The following is a 16,991-nucleotide window of genomic DNA, read 5'->3' on the forward strand; positions in this document are numbered from 1 at the left end:
TGGACTAGAGCTGGGCTTTTCAGGAGTGGGGCACAGGAAATGGAGTCTATGGGAAGCTCATGAGCTTCCCTGCTTATCATAATTCCTTAAATTCAAGGATTGCAGAAAATTAGTCCATCTTCCAAGCCACTTGCTGACAAGGCCAACATATTTGTACTGTGAGCTCCTAGGTTTTATTCTTGAGGACGTTTGGGATATAACATGGGGACAGAAGGAGAACATCAGGAGTCAGGGAAGGACTAATGTTTCCCAGGTTAGGGCAAGACATCATAGTACCTTACTCCCGGTAGCTTCTTTTAGGTGCAGTGGCTATCAATAGTAACAGGGAGAGAAATTTGCTTCTGGCTCTTTTAACTTATGTTCTCGGATTTTTCTGACCAGCTCCTGCTGAGAGCGAGTGACCTGTTAGCTTTCTGAATCAGCTGTTTTAGGTGGCAGGCATTGGTCTAGTGCAGCCAAAACAAAGGCCAGAGGCAGTGGACCAACACAGAGACTGGACCCTCTTGCAAGCTCAGGGGTGTTTTGGTTTTTCAGTGGGGCAGTTGATCAATGGGGCAATTGATCAGTCTGTTGACTGTGGTCTGCCCCTTCGTGACTTTTTAAAAATGGTAGCTCAAAGTGATTTCATTATGAAATTTTTAAAATGCGAATAATAATAATTGTGGGTTGATAAATACATTATGAATATGCTCATATCTCTGTTCATTTAAATAGGAAATTTAGAAGCCTTTAGTTTTGGTCCAAAACATAAGACACTTGGGAAGGAGCATGAAATCCTTTTGGAAATAATTTGAAACATCTGTGTAAACAAGTAGTAAATGGTGAACACAATTTGAATCAAAATTTCAAATTGTGGGAATTATAAGCTAGACCCAGATAAAGCAAGAAAATTGAAGGTGTTACGTTTTCCTGCATTCAAATATTTGAAAATCAGCAAATCCAATTCAACAAATGTACAAACAAATATATACAATAACCAGGGAGGCTTTTTCCAGTTACATGATTCATTTGAAATTAAGAAGAGGAGCGTGGGTGGAGGGCGTGGACAGACCGAGCGCACTGACTATGGCCTCCAAGTGTCCCAAAAGTGTCAAGACTGAGTACTTCGCCCAGAAGGTGAGCTCCCTGGGCAAGGATTGTTACAAGGTCTGTCTCAAGTGTGAGCGGGGGGCAACAAGACACTGACCCCTGGCGGCCATGCTGAGCATGATCGTAAACCCTTCTGCCACAAGTCCTGTTATGTCACACTGTTTGGACCTAAAGGTGTGAATAACGGGGGTTAGGGGGTGGGAAGGGAGGGCGCTGGCTGGTTCCTATATCTACTAGAAGCCTCAGGTCACTGGCCCCATCGAGGTTCCTGTGATTCGAATTGAAAAGCAGAAGACCAGCCCCCCCCCCCCCAGGGGGCCCAGCAAAGCCTCTAGTGTCACCACGTTCATTGGGGAGCTCAACGTGTGTCCTCGATGCAACAAGAGAGTGTACTTCGTTGAGAAGGTGCCATCTATGGGGAAGGACCGGCACCGGCTCTGCCTGTGCTGTGAGCATTGTTCCAAGACACTGACCCCAGGCAGGCATGCTGAGCATGATGGCCAGCCCTAATGCCACAAGCCTTGCTATGGAAAACTCTTTGGACACAAAGGAGCAAATGCTGGTGCTGTGGGCAGCTATATCTACAAGGACCTGGAAGGCACAGTTCAGCCTTAGATCTACAGATGCTGTTCTCCGGGTTCCCTTTTTGACCCTGAGGGAAAGTGGCCTGTTGCCTAGTCCTGCCGCAGCGTGTTTCCCCTGCAAATCCAGGATCTAAGTGGTGGAGGAGAAAGCCTGGGTAGTCCCAGAATTTCAGCCCCCTTTGTAACCTTAGCATGTCCTGTGTTGCCCACAGTTTACTGTCTGTGCCTCCATAGCCCCAGAGGTTCTGTGTTCCTGTGTCCAGAATTCTCTCTGGCTCTCCAAGATGGCTGTCTTATGATATCCCTTTGCCCACACCTGCCCACCAGGATTATTTATGCTCTGGTTGCTGGCGATGGCCTGTGAGCTCACACGGCATTCCCTGCAGGGTGTTCGCACCCTTGCAAGGCATCCTCTGCTGGTTTCCACACTACTCCCTACTTACCCTCGCATGAGTCACAGCTATGGAGACCTTTGCTGCCAATAAATAGCTTGAAGATTGAAAAAAAAAGAAGAAATTAAAAAAGAAAACAATATAATCCATTACAACAGAAGGCTAATCCAGAAAGTTATCTAATTTTATGGGTAGATACAGAAATATTTTTACAAGTGTGACACACATTTGTGATAGACACTTGTTTGGGAATACAGAGAGGGAATACAGAGGGGCCTGGTCTTCTGCTTTTCAATTCGAATCACAGGAACCTCAATGGGGCCAGTGACCTGAGGGGCTTTCGTCTGAGGCTTCTAGTAGATATAGGAACCAGCCAGTGCCCTCCCTTCCCACCCCCTAACCCCCGTTATTCACGCCTTTAGGTCCAAACAGTGTCAAGAGTGAATACAGAGAACTTAGCAATATGATAGCTCTACAGTGAGCAAGTAAAATCATCTCTAACAGTAAGAATCTGGAAGCTTCTTAATGAAAAACAGTACCTCTCACTGTGACAACTCAGACTTATTGCAATAAGTCAAGACGTAATGTAAAGTTGTACTAATTGATAAGGAAAGCTTAAAACTATCAATTTGAATAAGACCTCATTGTCTCCTTGGAATGTCCAAAAAATCATTTTAATAAAGTATTATACTAAGCAATTACAGCAATTTTATCACAGACAGTTAACATAACATACAGAAATTAGTTGGTTCCTTTTCTTTTTTTTATTAAGTATTTTCTTCATTTACATTTCCAGTGCTATCCCAAAAGTCCCCCATACCCTCCCCCTCCACACTCCCCTACCCACCCACTCCTACTTCTTGGCCCTGGCATTCCCCTGTACTGAGGCGTATAAAGTTTGCATGACCAATGGGCCTCTCTTTCCACTGATGGCCGACTAGGCCATCTTATGATACATATGCAGCTAGAGACACGAGCTCCGGGGTACTGGTTAGTTCATATTGTTGTTCCACCTATAGGGTTGCAGTTCCCTTTAGCTCCTTGGGTATTTTCTCTAGCTCTTCCATTGGGGGCCCTGTGATCCATCCAATAGCTGACTGTGAGCATCCACTTCTGTGTTTGCTAGGCCCCGGCATAGTCTCACAAGAGACAGCTATATCAGGGTCCTTTCAGCAAAATCTTGCTAGTGTATGCAATGGTGTCAGTGTTTGGAGGCTGATTATGGGATAGATCCCTGGATGTGGCAGTCTCTAGATGGTCCATCCTTTAGACTAGTAATTAACATGAAAAATTAAAATATGTCATAATTAGGATGTCTAGCAAGAAAAAATAATAAACTAGGGTATAAACCTCACAAAGTATACACTAAACCTATATAAAGACAACTAAAAATCTCAGATAAGAAAACAAAATGAGTAGAAAGATATTTCATAATCATGGATAAGAAGACTCAATTTGACCATTGTGATGGTTTCTATATTCTTGCACCAGGGAGTGGCACCATTTGGAGGTGTGGCCTTTTTGAAATAGGTGTGACCTAGTTGGGAGTAGGTGTGTCACTGTGGATGTGGGCTTAAGACCCTCACCCTAGTTGCCTGGAAGTCAGTCTTCCACTAGCAGCCTTTAGATGAAGATGTAGAACTCTCAGCTCTGCCTGCGCCATGCCTGCCTGGATACTGCCCCATGCTCTCATCTTGATAATGGACTGAACCTCTGAGCCTGTAAGCCAGCCCCAATTAAATGTTGTTTTTTGTAAGACTCGCCTTGGTCATGGTGTCTGTTCACAGCAGTAAAACCCTAAGACAACCATGTTACCAGTCTTTATTAAATTATATGGAATTCAAAGAGCACATGAAATTTTCTATTTCAATCTGAAAGGTGATAAAAGAGTTGGAGTGGATTTATAAAATACCACAATAAAGATGTTAGGACACTAATAAAAGGTGAGGAAAACCACCATGTGTTAGAGAGGCCACCCAAGATAGAGAAACTCCTCTTTGACAAATAAAGTAAAACAGGTACCTTTTATAGGCATCGGCTTTTCGCTAGCCTTAGCAGCAGTTATTCAGGACCCACACGGAGGTCAAGCTGAACATCTCCTACTGTCAGGAGTCCTTATAGGACAAGCTAATAACCAGCAGGTGACCATCCTGAAGTGGCCTACTTCTGATTATTATATAATCTGCGACAGGTGAGCCCTCATTAAGCAAGGCTGTGAGGGACTCATTTTAGGAAAGATTCCTGCTATTAATATGCTTTTCCTGTTATTATTAAACATATATAACAATCACTAAGTAGTAACACACCCCTTTGGAGCAGATCTCTGCAGATCCATGAAGATCTTGTAGTGATGCTATGCAGACAGATGACTTAAGTCTTAATGATGATCCTATAAGGATTCTTCAAAGTATATCTGTGATTATTAAGTTCTTTTATTAATGGTACTGCTATTAGGTCCTTTTCTGATAATCAAAGCTGCAATGAGAACTCTGCCAGTCTCTCAAGTGTCAACAGTTAATTGCTCTTAGATGGTAACCAGACTTTCTCCTATTCAGAGCACATTCCAAGAGGTTGTAAAACAATTAACCAAAGATCATTAAAAGGGAACTAGCCATTTATTATAGGTGTTAGGACAGAAAATAATATATCAACTGGGTTTATCTATACAAAACTTCACTAATAACTTAGTTATGGTTTTAAACCTTCAGTGAAACTGTGGAGCTGAGACAGGTGATGGATGTTTAGCTAGATAAATTACTCCTAATGGATATGCATGTAAACATTCACTGTTGTGGGCTGGAGTGATGGCTCAGCAGGTAAGAGCACTAACTGCTCTTCCGAAGGTCCTGAGTTCAAGTCCCAGCAACCACATGGTGGCTCACAACCATCCATAATGAGATCTGATGACCTCTTCTGGGGTGTCTGAATACAACTACAGTGTAGTTACAGATAATAAATAAATCAAAAAAGAAAGGCAAAAAAACATTCGCTATTGTACTTCTATTTCAATTTATGATTGATTTTCTGTGTGAAATTGTGATGAACTTTGTGGCCATATATTCTGAAAGATGTACAAGTACTGAGGACAACGAGAAGAGCGAGATCAATAGAGGAGACTTTTTGCCTTTCCCCACTTGGAGAAATTTTCCCTTTCCCTGCTTAGGATCTTTCCACTTTTCCCTTAGATAGCTTTCATAGGAAACTTTTTACAACTTAGCAATAAACTCTATAATAATCACTTCTCTAAGTGTCTTCTCTTTCTGCGACTTCTGACTAGCAGGCTGAAAGTTAGAGCCCAGAAATTCCTGCTGAGATAGAACAAAGGCTATTTACTCCTTTGTGGCTTGAGGAACAGTGCTAGGTGCCAGAACAGCAGTTTCTGGCCTCAGAGGATCACAGAAGGCAGGTCAGCTACAATAGCATAGTAATTGAGGCTTAGATAAATAAACCTGGACAAAGGCCTACCCTCTGCCTGAGCTCTTCCCTCACCGCTGCCTGAAGAACAACCAACAAGAAAGAACAACATCTCACACCGGGACTGCCCCCCACCCCCCACCCCGGCATCCTATGTATGTGCAGGGAGGCCTACTTCCAGCTGGGGAATGTTCTTTGGTTGGTGGTTCAGTCTCTGAGAGCTCCATGGGTCCAGGTTAGTTGACTCTGTTGATTTTCCTGTGGAGTTCCTATCCCCTTTGGGGCTTACAGTCCTTCCTCCTATTCTTCCATAAGAGTTCCCAAGCTCCATTCACTGTTTGGCTATGGGTGTCTGTATCTGTCTGAGTCAGCTGCTGGGAGGAGCCTCTCAGAGGACAGCAATGCTAGGCCTGTCTGCAAGCATAGCAGAGTATCATTAATAGTGTCAGGGATTGGTACTTGCCCATGGGATGGGCCTCAAGTTAGGCCAGTTATTGGTTGGCCATTCCCTCAGTCTTTGTTGCAACCCACATGCCTGGCTTTCTTGTAGATAGGATAAATTTGGGTCAAAATGTTTGTAGATGGGTTGGTGTCTATCACCCGATTGGGGTTCCTGCATGGCTATAGTAGGTGGCCTCTTCAGGTTCCATATCCCCAATGTAGTGAGTCACAGCTAAGGTTGGGCCTCTCCCTTATCCCAGGTCTCTGTCTCCTCTTGGAGATGCTGCCGCCTCCCCAACCACATCAGTTGCAGATTTCCATTCATTCTTATGAACATCTACCCATCTTTTCTGTCCCTCTCCACACCTGATCCTAAATCCCCAATCCCCCTCTTCTTTTCCCTCTCTCTCAGTATCCTCCCTCCTTCTGCCTCTCATGACTATTGTATTCCCTCTTCTAAGTAAGATTTAAGCACCCTTACTGTTGTCTTCCTTATTGTTTAGCTTCCTTAGGTCTGTGGCGTGTAGTTTAGGTATCCTAGACTTTATGGTTAATATCCACACTGACTGGGGAGTCTACTTAGTAGGGAGAATGGGTAGCATAATGAGATCAAAGAGAGGCAGAAGAAATCTGGACTTCCATCTCAGTGTAAACTAACAAAAAAATTCGTGATCCTGGGAAAGGTACAGTGAGTCCTGGGCATGGGGGATGAACTTCCTGGAGGAGGTGTACTTAACCTGGGCTTTCCATCAATGAGGCACAGAAAATAGAGCCTCTGGGAAGATAGTGAATGTCCCTGCTACGCACAATTCCTGAAAGTCAAGGATTGCAGAACATTACTTTGTCCATCTTCAAAGCCAGTTGCTGACAAGGTCAATACTGTTACCCTGTGAGCTCCTTGCTATTATGCTCACTGGGCATCAGGGGTATAACATGGGGACAAAGGAAGAACTTCAGGAGTCAGGGAGTGACTAAGATTTCCCAGGTTAGGGCAGGGTATCACAGCACTTTACTCCCAGTTGCTTCTTTTAGGTGCAGTGCTGTGTCAGTAGCAATGGAGAGGAGTAATGTGCTTCTGGCTCTGGAACCTTATGGACTCACTCTTCCTGGGGCCAGCCCTTTGGGAAAAGGGCACCCCCTCTTACTTTTGTGAACCAGCAGTTGTAGTGGCAGGCACTCTTCTAGGCAGCCAAAAAAAAAAAAAAAGTCAGAGGCAGTGAATCAAGACAGAGACTGGATCTCATTGCCAGCTCATGGGGGTTTTGGTCTTTCAGTGGGGTGAATTCATTAGTCTGTTGACTATCTTTGACCCCTGCATGACATATATATATATATATATATATATATATATATATATATATATATAGAGAGAGAGAGAGAGAGAGAGAGAGAGAGAGAGACATAGGCCTAAAGTACAAGGCAGGATATCTAGGCATCTCCACATCACCTGAGCATTTGTGGACCATGCCATTTTTCTCCTGGATTCTGATACTCAGGATTAAGGGCTCTGAAGCCAAGTTGCACCCTGTGCATTTTTAAATAAGCCTAGAAAGGCCATCTCTGTGGTCATTATTAGAAGAATCCTGGGCTGTTTAGATACTGACCTCTCTACAGAGTAATGGGAGAGCCAAGATCCACAGAAAAGGCATCTCAAGACTGAACCAAAATCTTTGGGGTGTCACTGGGCTGCAGACGTGCTCTCTGTTTTGGACTCAGAGTGGTCTGTCTACCCTCTTTGCCTTATCTCTATACAAGTATACTAGTCTGCTTCTACCTACCAAGGCAGGAGGATTGCTACCAACCACCCAACACTCTTCAGCAAGCATATGATGAAGGAAATGAAGACCTGGCCACTTAGTTCCACTTGATGACCAGTGAGAGAAATGAGCTTCGAGATCAACTGGTCCTCATATGAACCAACCAGTACCCCCAGAGCTCCCAGGGACTAAACCACCAACCAAAGAGTGCACATGGAGGGACCCATGGCTCCAGCCTCATATGTAGCAGAGGATGGCCTTTTTGGTCATCAGTGGGAGGAGATGCCCTTGGTCCTGTGAGGGCTCAATACCCTAGTGTAGAGGAATGCTAGGACCAGGAAGTGGAAGTGTGTGGGTTGGTGAGCAGGGGGAAGGGGAGTGGGGATAGGGGGTTTTCAGAGGGGAAACAGGAAAGGGGATAACATTTGAAATGTAAATAAAGAAAATATCTTAAAACAAACAAACAAACACCTGATCCAGCCGGGCGTGGCGCATGCCTTTAATCCCAGCACTTGGGAGGCAGAGGCAGGCAGATTTCTGAGTTCAAGACCAGCCTGGTCTACAAAGTGAGTTCCAGGACTGCCAGGGCTATATAGAGAAACCCTGTCTCGAAAAACCAAAACAAAACAAACAAACAAAAAAAACCAACCAACCAACCAAACAAACAAACAAAAAACAACAACAACAAAAAAAAAAGCACCTGATCCTCATCACTGAAGATACCTTGGACAATAAGTATTCATTGTTTCAAACACATAATGTCAGTCTAAGACTGCAATGTCACAGTCATCTTATCCTTTTAAGGTCTTGGGTTCCAAGTTCTAGAAGGCTGTACAGCATGTCCCTGTGCCCAACTCATGTCCATAAATGCTTCTCAGAAGAGAGTCAGAACCTGATACTTGGGAAGGAATGAGATTAGAACTGGTCTCTTCTGCTTCTTCCACGTGAAAACCTGAGCCTGTCGTCTGAATCACTGAACTCAGGGATTCAGGAATTGAGGTTGAAGAGTGAGTTCCCAGCATGCATTTGGAAGGACATTGACTTGTGGTCACTTTGTGAGTTTTTGGCTGCTCTGACTTTATGGTGAATCTTTGTACTTGCCTGGCATGTGGTTGAGTACTGGTACCTCCTGGTGAGCTCAGGTAGCCTGAACCCACTCTTTCCATCTCATTGTTTGCTTGGAAGGCCCAAGGTCATTACTGTTCCTCTCATTCCTTGTGCCTATTACTCGGAGACAATATTGCTCCATGCATTTCTTCTGCATCCCATTGTGCTCTCTGCCTCTGTCTCCTTTCCTTCCCTGTGTGTTTGTGCATATACATTTGTATGATTGTGTGTGTCTCCCCCCACCCCAGACTCTGGGAACTAGGGGTGTGCATTTTGTTCTGAGTATTTTTTTTCTTCACAGTTTCGGAGTGATTCCAGTGCTGTGGTCTGAAAGCCCCACTTTAAGAGCATAGCACTTGGCCTATGTGTGCACCTTGGAGGCACATTAAAATTTCTTGAGTAGTTTATTATGCTGTCATGCCCTTGAATCGCATCTGTGGAAGTCTATCAATGTCTGACTCTGCAGTAATAGTAATCCAGGATTTAGAATCCCTGTTGTCAAAACAGGAGAAATGAAATCGTTGGCTTCTGGTGGGTGAAGACCTGTGGCATAAGCCCCTGAGAACATAGTGGGCTAGATCGCCCCTCCAGGCCTATAGAGTGACCCCATCACCCAGTGCATCCTGTATCTGGACACATGGCCTCTGCAGTGCTGGGGCCAGGGTAAGACATTCATAATCTCCATAACGTCCAAGTACATAGAATCTAGAATGTGGCATGCCCTGATTGGGGTCACCCAGAACACAGACTGATTCCTCAGGATCCTTCAGTCTATGTTTATGTGATTCCATCCTCCTGCAGCCAGTGCCTCCCACAGTCCAAATCCGCTCTATGAAAAGCTGAGGAAGAAGCATAAACCAGTTGTGAAGGAGCTTGGAGAATGAGAATACTGAGGTCTCAGAGAACCTCATGGAGCTAGAGAAGGAGACGGGCTTCTATAGGTAAGTGCCTAGCAGGGACTCCAGCAGTGGAACAGCCATTCTTGCCCGTCATTGTTTCTCGACTGGACGAGTCTGCAGCTCATGTTCAGGTTTGTATCCTTTCTGCTGCACATCTTTCAACCTGCCTTGTGCCTTTACAACTCAGTTTCGCTAAGTGGGAAAGGGACTGTCACCCCTCACAGCATTGTCCTGTCATCCTCAGGAGCCTCTAGATTGAAAAGCGATTCACACCATGAGAGTGGGGGTCAATTAGCCTTGGACCTCTGGGGATCAGGCTGGGTTTTTACAGAACTTATAGTTATGGAAAAGGAAGGTAGAATGCCCTCTGCTTGGCTCTCCTGCTCCACCTTGAGGCTATTTACCCCGTTTTTTTAGCCCCCATTTACCTAATTTTTATGTTTCTCTATCTATTTATTTTTTTAATGTTTCCTTACTAACTTGGACAGTAAGAACAGGCAGAGCTCCCTCTATCTTCTGGAGGGACATGGATCCCTATTGCTTTTAGGGACTTCAGAAGTTATTTCTCCCCTGAATTGGCTGTTCTCTGTTTATGGAATTAGGAGTGCAGCTTTCATGTGTATATTGGGAGTTTTGAAAGGTCTTCATGGAACCTGGGGTGTTATCGGGCTAATGGGATCTGGAGGTAGGAATGGCAGGAGGCGGCTACAGGACCTTACTATGCAGTCTGTCTCCACTAACCTGCACAGCTGGCTCCTAATTGAGGAAACTCAGCTGAAGAAGGAGGTAGACATGCTGAGGCAGGGGAATTGGTCCCTCCTACAGCAATATTTGGAAGACTTGTGCTAATATCTAAGATATCAACAAGAGGAGACTAGTGACCTCCAGATACAGCAACAGCAGGTAAGGTAGGCAGCTGGGTCAGGCTAATGTCTGGCACCATTTGCCCTGTTGATTTCCTGTCTGCTCATACACACACACACACGTACTTTCACCCGTCACCTTTCTAATCCACACTCCCAACCAGCCCCCCATAACATGTACTGTGATTGTTCATTTCTCTGTCTAGGCACAAGTATTTGGGAAAGTTAATCTCTTGTGAGAAAGTGAACATTGGCAAGCCTATCCTGCTGCTCTGCTTGAAGCCACAGTCCAATGAAGGAGACAGGTGATTGACATGTCACACGTGTACATGTCCTCATGGGAGGTGGGGTGCTAGGCACAGAGCTTTGAGTGAGGTCTCAGTTCTGGAACTTGTGTGCATGGCAGGGTCATGGGACATCACAGGTGGGAAGCTGCTGGCAAGGAGAATATCCCAGTGCAAATGCCAAATGTGTGCTTCTCATTCTCATGGATTTCAGGGGCAAGTGGCCTTCTTTCTTCCTGCAACCCAATCACAGGGACAGCCTGAGAATCACCATGATAGCCCTGTTTTCTCTAAGTGTTGCTGGAAAGTTCTTTCTTCCTGGAGCCTAAAGTCTGGAACTGACTAGATGACCAGGGATGCGGGAAGGACTTTTGATAAGTTAGGTGAGAGAGTGGGAGACTTAGGACTTCAGGGAAAAGAATTCTCTCACTACCTCAACGTAGTCCAGCCATGTAGAAAATGCTCTGCACCACAGCTTAGTTACGAAGGAAATGATAGGGTTCTCAACCAATTCTAAAACAGCTGGTGAGCTTCCTCTAAACTCCCATGCTCATTTCCCGAGAAGCCTCTGGCAGGACGGTGCATTATGCCTCTGTGCGTTAGCTAGAGGAGATCATTTGCTTTCTTAGTCTCTGTCTTTAAACAGGGTTTTTATTTCTCCACCTGGTTGAGCAGCAGGTTCTTGGGATGCTCTGTACCTGCTTGCTCTTGTATGAAGGTCTGTACAGCCCTCCACCAAGAACACCATCTTCCAATGAACAGTTCATGGAAACAAGGGAAGAAATGCTTAAATACGTGCTGAAGCAGGAGCCGGCCATCCAGGAAAACAACTCAGGAGAGCTGCAGCATCACCTTCAAGTCCTCCAGATGAGGGAGGAGCCCTGGCCGGGGGCGGAGGTGGGGGGGTGATCAGAGGGTGGATCCACTTGTGCCTCCTCAACTTGGAATCTCTGTCCTTTATCGGCTTCACCAGCAAGTCTAAGAGCATCTGCCAGGGAAAGAACACCTCAAAGTTTTGTGCTGGTCTAGTCGACAAGGACTTCTATCCAGAAAAAAATAAAGTTTGCTACTTTGTGTCTGAGGATTTTTTTTTTTTTACTTTCCTCTGTGTTCTCTACTTATGGTCTGAGCAGGCTGTCCATGAACTCACAGATATCTACCTGCTTCTGACTCCCTCTACACCTTTCCTGCCTGGCTGAAATTACATATTCATTTAGGAACATTCCCTGTAAAGAGCAGATTCTACTCCAGGCTCTCCAGGCCTTTACACATATCTACCCATTCTGTGGATAGTATAGGTTAAGGAGGTCCCAGGACAAACCCAGACAGACAGAAGCCGCTGCTGCAGGGATGATCAGACCCTTCCCGGAGCGCTCTGGAACAGACTGATATAAATGCAACTCTTTGTAAAAAGTTATGTTTTCTTTATATTCTTATTGCTACTTTGTTAGTGAGTTCTTTTTCACCTGTCTCCTAACAATATCTATGTGGCTGAGCTCACTTTCTCCTGCCTCAATGGCCACCAACTGTCTTCTCAGTTGGCTTGCCCAATTCACTCTCAACCATCCTTAAGTTTCATTCTTGAGAGTCCCTCCCCTCCCTTGCCCTGCCCTGCCTCCCCTCCCCTTCCCTCCCCTCCCCCTTCCCTTCCCTTCCCTTCCCTTTCCCCCCTTTCTTCCTTTTTTCTTTTTTCTTCCCTTCTCTTCTTTCCAACTCTACACAATCTCCTACTTCTCTGACCCCCCTCTTCTGTCTCCTGAACCCTACTTCTGCCTGTTCCCGCAATCCTACTACTACTCTCCTTGCTCTCTCTTCTCTTTCAGCCTCTGCTGGATTTTATATTCTCTCTTGTTTCCAGATTCCAAGAGCCAACTGTCACTGAAGAGAATAGGGTCATTTAAGGGGCCAGGCACCCATCCTGTATTTCCTGCCCTCTATTTTAACCAGTAGTGAATCATAGTACTCTGGAAGCTGATACAGAAAGATGGGGGTTTCCAGACTTTTCTGGAATGTATGGCAAAACCCATTTAAAAAAAAAAAACAACACGAAATGATTCTTTTCACACTACTCTGAAGCCTTTGCACTGACATAACTATTTGTAAAAAGTTACTTTTTGCTTTGTTTTTTTTTTCCTCATTGGCTACTTTGCTTGTGTCATCTTTCTGGGTTCTTTTATCTGTCTCCTAACAATATCTTCTCTGGCTCAGCCAAGCTCTCCTGGCTCAATTGCTACCCACAGTCTCCTCAGTCCACTAGTCTCAACTGTCTATTTCATACTTCAAAACCTTGTCTCTTCTCTAGCCCTGCTTTCTTCCTGTATCAACTGTCTTCTCTGACCCAATTCTTGTCTCCTAGACCCTGCTTCTGCCCACCATGACGACTCTCTCCAACTCCTGTATCTAACTCTCCTACTGTCTCACTCAGTTTCTGTTGGCTTTAAAACTCTCTCCAGTTCCCAGAAGTCCAAAAGCCAACTGTCACTGAAGAGCATGGGGTCATTTAAAGGGCCAGGCACATAAACTATTTCACACTGCACAGAGAAACCAGGAAGTAGTTTTCCAGCACTAGGTCTAAGGAAAATGAGGCTTCTGTTTGGTGCTAGACCAAGTGAAGGGCCATTGTTTTCAGAAGGCAACATGAGAATTGCTGCACCTGTGAGACCCCGACTTAGAGCGTTTCTCCCTAGAAGGTAAAGCCCCTAGATGGTCCCCAAGCCTGTCTTCCCTGATCTCTAAAAATACAGCCAGAAAGAAGCTCTTTGTTCTCTATAGCCAGCAAAAAGCCTTTTTGTTTCTATACTGTACAACCGGAGATGCCTGCCTTCCTGTGCCGAGGACATGGAGATAAAAATTCAGAAAGAACTCACTCCCCACTCCTGCCTTGTAAATTTCACCAAGGACACCCAGAAGAGAAGAACTCTCCTCCCAACTCCTCCCAACTCTCCTCCTAACTCCTCCCAATTCCTCAGCTAGCTGTTAAAAGCCCCCTACTGTCACCGCTCAGGGTCGAACTCCCCTGCTCTGCACAGCGGAGGGACTTCGTCCTCAGCTAGCTGATAATAAAGCCTCTTGCAGTTTCCATCAGGTGTGGTTTTCTCTCAGGACACTGGCGTGCTGGCCAGCTAGCTCATCATGGGACTTGAACGGAGGCCCAGCTTCGGGGGTCTTACACACCAGCCTGGCAGACTGTATTTTGCATGTTGCTTGTAAGCAAGGTGCATCCTGAGCAGGAGGACTGAGCTAGCCATGACCTTGTCCAGGTCTGTATTATGTCTATGCTATGGTCCATTATTAACTCATCATGAATATGGTGCATATCACTCATATGCTATTGACTATATGAGGTTACTTTTACAAAATGATGCTCCTGAATTGTAGGAGAAAGTCCTAGTGGAACAGAATATACAGTACCTAGATCAAATTCTGACAAGTCTTTAAGCCTGAGAAAAGCACTAGGGCCAGCTATTGTGTGACTCTTTTTCTCTGGGGGTGCAAACAATGATTTGAGGTAAAAGTTAAATGTTGACTTTCCAGTACAGTTGAGGGGTTGGGAGGTAGCAGCCTGACAGCTGACATGGCAGGTCCCCACCAGGTCTGTCTTAGCCTCCTTCCTCTCTCCGGTTTGAGAAACTGCAGCATGAACTGGAACTGACCACAGCCCAGGAAAAGCCTCCTGCAGAAGGAAGAAGCTGCTGCATCAGGAGCCTCCTGCTGAGGCTCATCCTCCCCCCCCCTTCCCGCAACCACAGAATCCCCTGAGTCAGCTCTCTTCTTCATATTTCTTTTTCTTCGTGTGATTAGATGCTGATTTTATGTGGCCGGTGAGCCTGTCACACACCTTCTGGTTCTATCAACACCCCTCAGGAGACCTTAGGTGACTATCTGGCCTGTAAGTGTATAAGACCAGCCACAGACAGACTCTAGGTCTGTGCTGCTAATTCTTCAGTGAGAGAATGCTGCTTAGCATAATCTTCGATATGGGTTTGGTTTGAGTTTTTGTCTTAGGTTGTTTTGGTTGTGTGTGACTACTTTTCAAAATTTGCTAAGACTATTCCCTCTTTATATTGACTGCCCTCTAAAAGCCAGTTTTAAAATAATGTTTGTAGTATTAATATTTTAATAAATCCCAGTGTGGGGTTCCTTCCCACCTTTGACCATTTATGTTCCTGGATGAATGAGACCCACACAGCCTTTATATATGGCATGCTGGTAGGACAGACTATAGGTGGAAGGTTTTGTGGCTGGCTTGGTGTCCAAACCTTACACTGGATGTCTTGCACGGCTACAGGAGATGGACTGGTCAGGGTCTGTATCCCCCATTACTAAGAGTCTCAGTTTCTACCTCACCAACAAGTAACCCCCCATTCCAGTTTTATCCACCAGTACTCTCTCTCTCTCCATCCTCTCCTCACCTGGTCCCTCCTTTTCCTGTCCTCCAGTGTGTCTACAATATCTATTTTCTTTCTCTTTCCTAAGGAGATCCATACCTTCCTCCTGGAGCACTCGCTGTTACTGAGCCACTCTTATTCTGTGGGTGTTAAAATTATTAGTCGTTACTTTGCAGCTAATATCCACTGGAAGGTGAATACTTACCATGTTCATCTTTCTGGGAGCGAGTTATCTCGCTTAGGATGGTTTCATCTAGTTCCATCCATTTGCGTGCAAATTTCATGATGCCATTGGGGTTTTTTTGTACCAGGTGAGTACTCTTGTGTAAATATACTCAATTTTGTTTGTCCATTCTTTGGTTGAGGAACAGCTACATTGTTTCCAGCTTGAGACCTATGCCAGGACATGCAGCCCCACACCAGTCATTACATGAAGGGTCAGAAATCAGCAGTTAGATGCCCCAGAGAGTCAAGATAGAACAAAATTCAACTAACTATAAAACAGAACAATGCAATACAATACAATACAATACAATACAATACAATACAATACAATACAATAGGAAATCAAAACAAAACAAAAACAAGTCTATGAAAACATCCCCAATGACACTGCCATGTGCATACATTGGTGCTTAATCCAACTGCCATTAAAGAGGATTTACCCAGCAACTGATGGACTCAGATATGGCCACAGCCAAACATGGGACATAGGTCAGGGAATCCTGCTGACTTCTTACTGAAGCCTTGGCGTGTGTGTGTGCGTGTGTGTGTGTGTGTGTGTGTGTGTGTGTGTGTGTGTGTGTGCATGCTCACAAGTGTGCACATGCCCATGAAGAGGCACATAAGCATAAGCAAATGTAGAAATGATACGTGTACAACATTAGGAAGTGCAGGAATGGATGTTCTGCCCAGACAATAGTGGGATTGTCTTATCTAGGGCCAGCAGGAGAAAGCAGGTAGATACCAGTCTTCAGGTCACAATATCACTGAACTTCATGGTAGCACAGCTCTAAGTACATAAGGCTATTTACTCTGACAAATGTCCTTGCTGGCTCAGATGTCTGTGACTTGGTGGTAGTGCACATGCCAAGTACACACAAGGCCTTGTTTTCATCTGCAACAGAGAAACCACAAATAAACAGAAGCTCCAGTGGACAGTTGGCTGAGCATGTACTTAGTCACCAGCACTGTCCACCAACTGTGAGGGAGGGGCCACCGCATCCGTCTGGCCTGAGGGAGCTGCGTGAGTGCTAAGCCTTCCAGCCGAGAAACAGAGAGGAGACCTTGCCCTTTAAGGAGAGTCCCCAGAGTCACTTGACACTTGTGTTTACATCCCTCAGCCAGTCCTTAGGTAGCCAGGCCTGGTAGGAGGAGCCTGGAGAATGTTTCACCTCTGGGTGGCCCTGTGCCCAGCTATTAACAGGGTGCCCTGTTGTTAGCAAAGAGGCAATGGGAAGAGAAATGGGAAGCAGTCATATCTGAGCCCTGGTTTTTAAGGACATTATTCATTCTGGGTTTGACAAAGTCAAAATATGCCTCTATACCCATCAGGATGGAATGTTTCTGGGGCACAGTGAGACCAGGGACCATTCCAGAAAACAAAGATTAGATAGAATTCAAATGCTTCATCTAAAGAGCCTTTTGCTTTCTCAGAAATGTTAGGACTCTGTGTGTGTGTGTGTGTGTGTGTGTGTGTGTGTGTGTGTGTGTTTGCATGAATGTGATAGTTAATTGGATCACATTTCCTTAGCAATAGGAAGCCATCCAAAA

The 16,991-nt window shown here is 45.1% G+C and overlaps 2 pseudogenes; both read left to right on the plus strand.

Moving 5' to 3' along the window:
- LOC147001655 (uncharacterized) overlaps window positions 1-13,234 on the plus strand; it is a 49,220-nt pseudogene extending 35,986 nt beyond the window's left edge.
- Window positions 1,033-1,704, plus strand: LOC110309865 (cysteine-rich protein 2 pseudogene; annotated as a pseudogene).
- Window positions 13,235-16,991: the final 3,757 nt, after the last annotated feature.

The sequence above is a fragment of the Mus caroli genome, unplaced genomic scaffold, assembly GCF_978045245.1.
Source record: "Mus caroli unplaced genomic scaffold, Mus_caroli_1 scaffold_12, whole genome shotgun sequence".
In the NCBI taxonomy this organism is placed as follows: domain Eukaryota; kingdom Metazoa; phylum Chordata; class Mammalia; order Rodentia; family Muridae; genus Mus; species Mus caroli.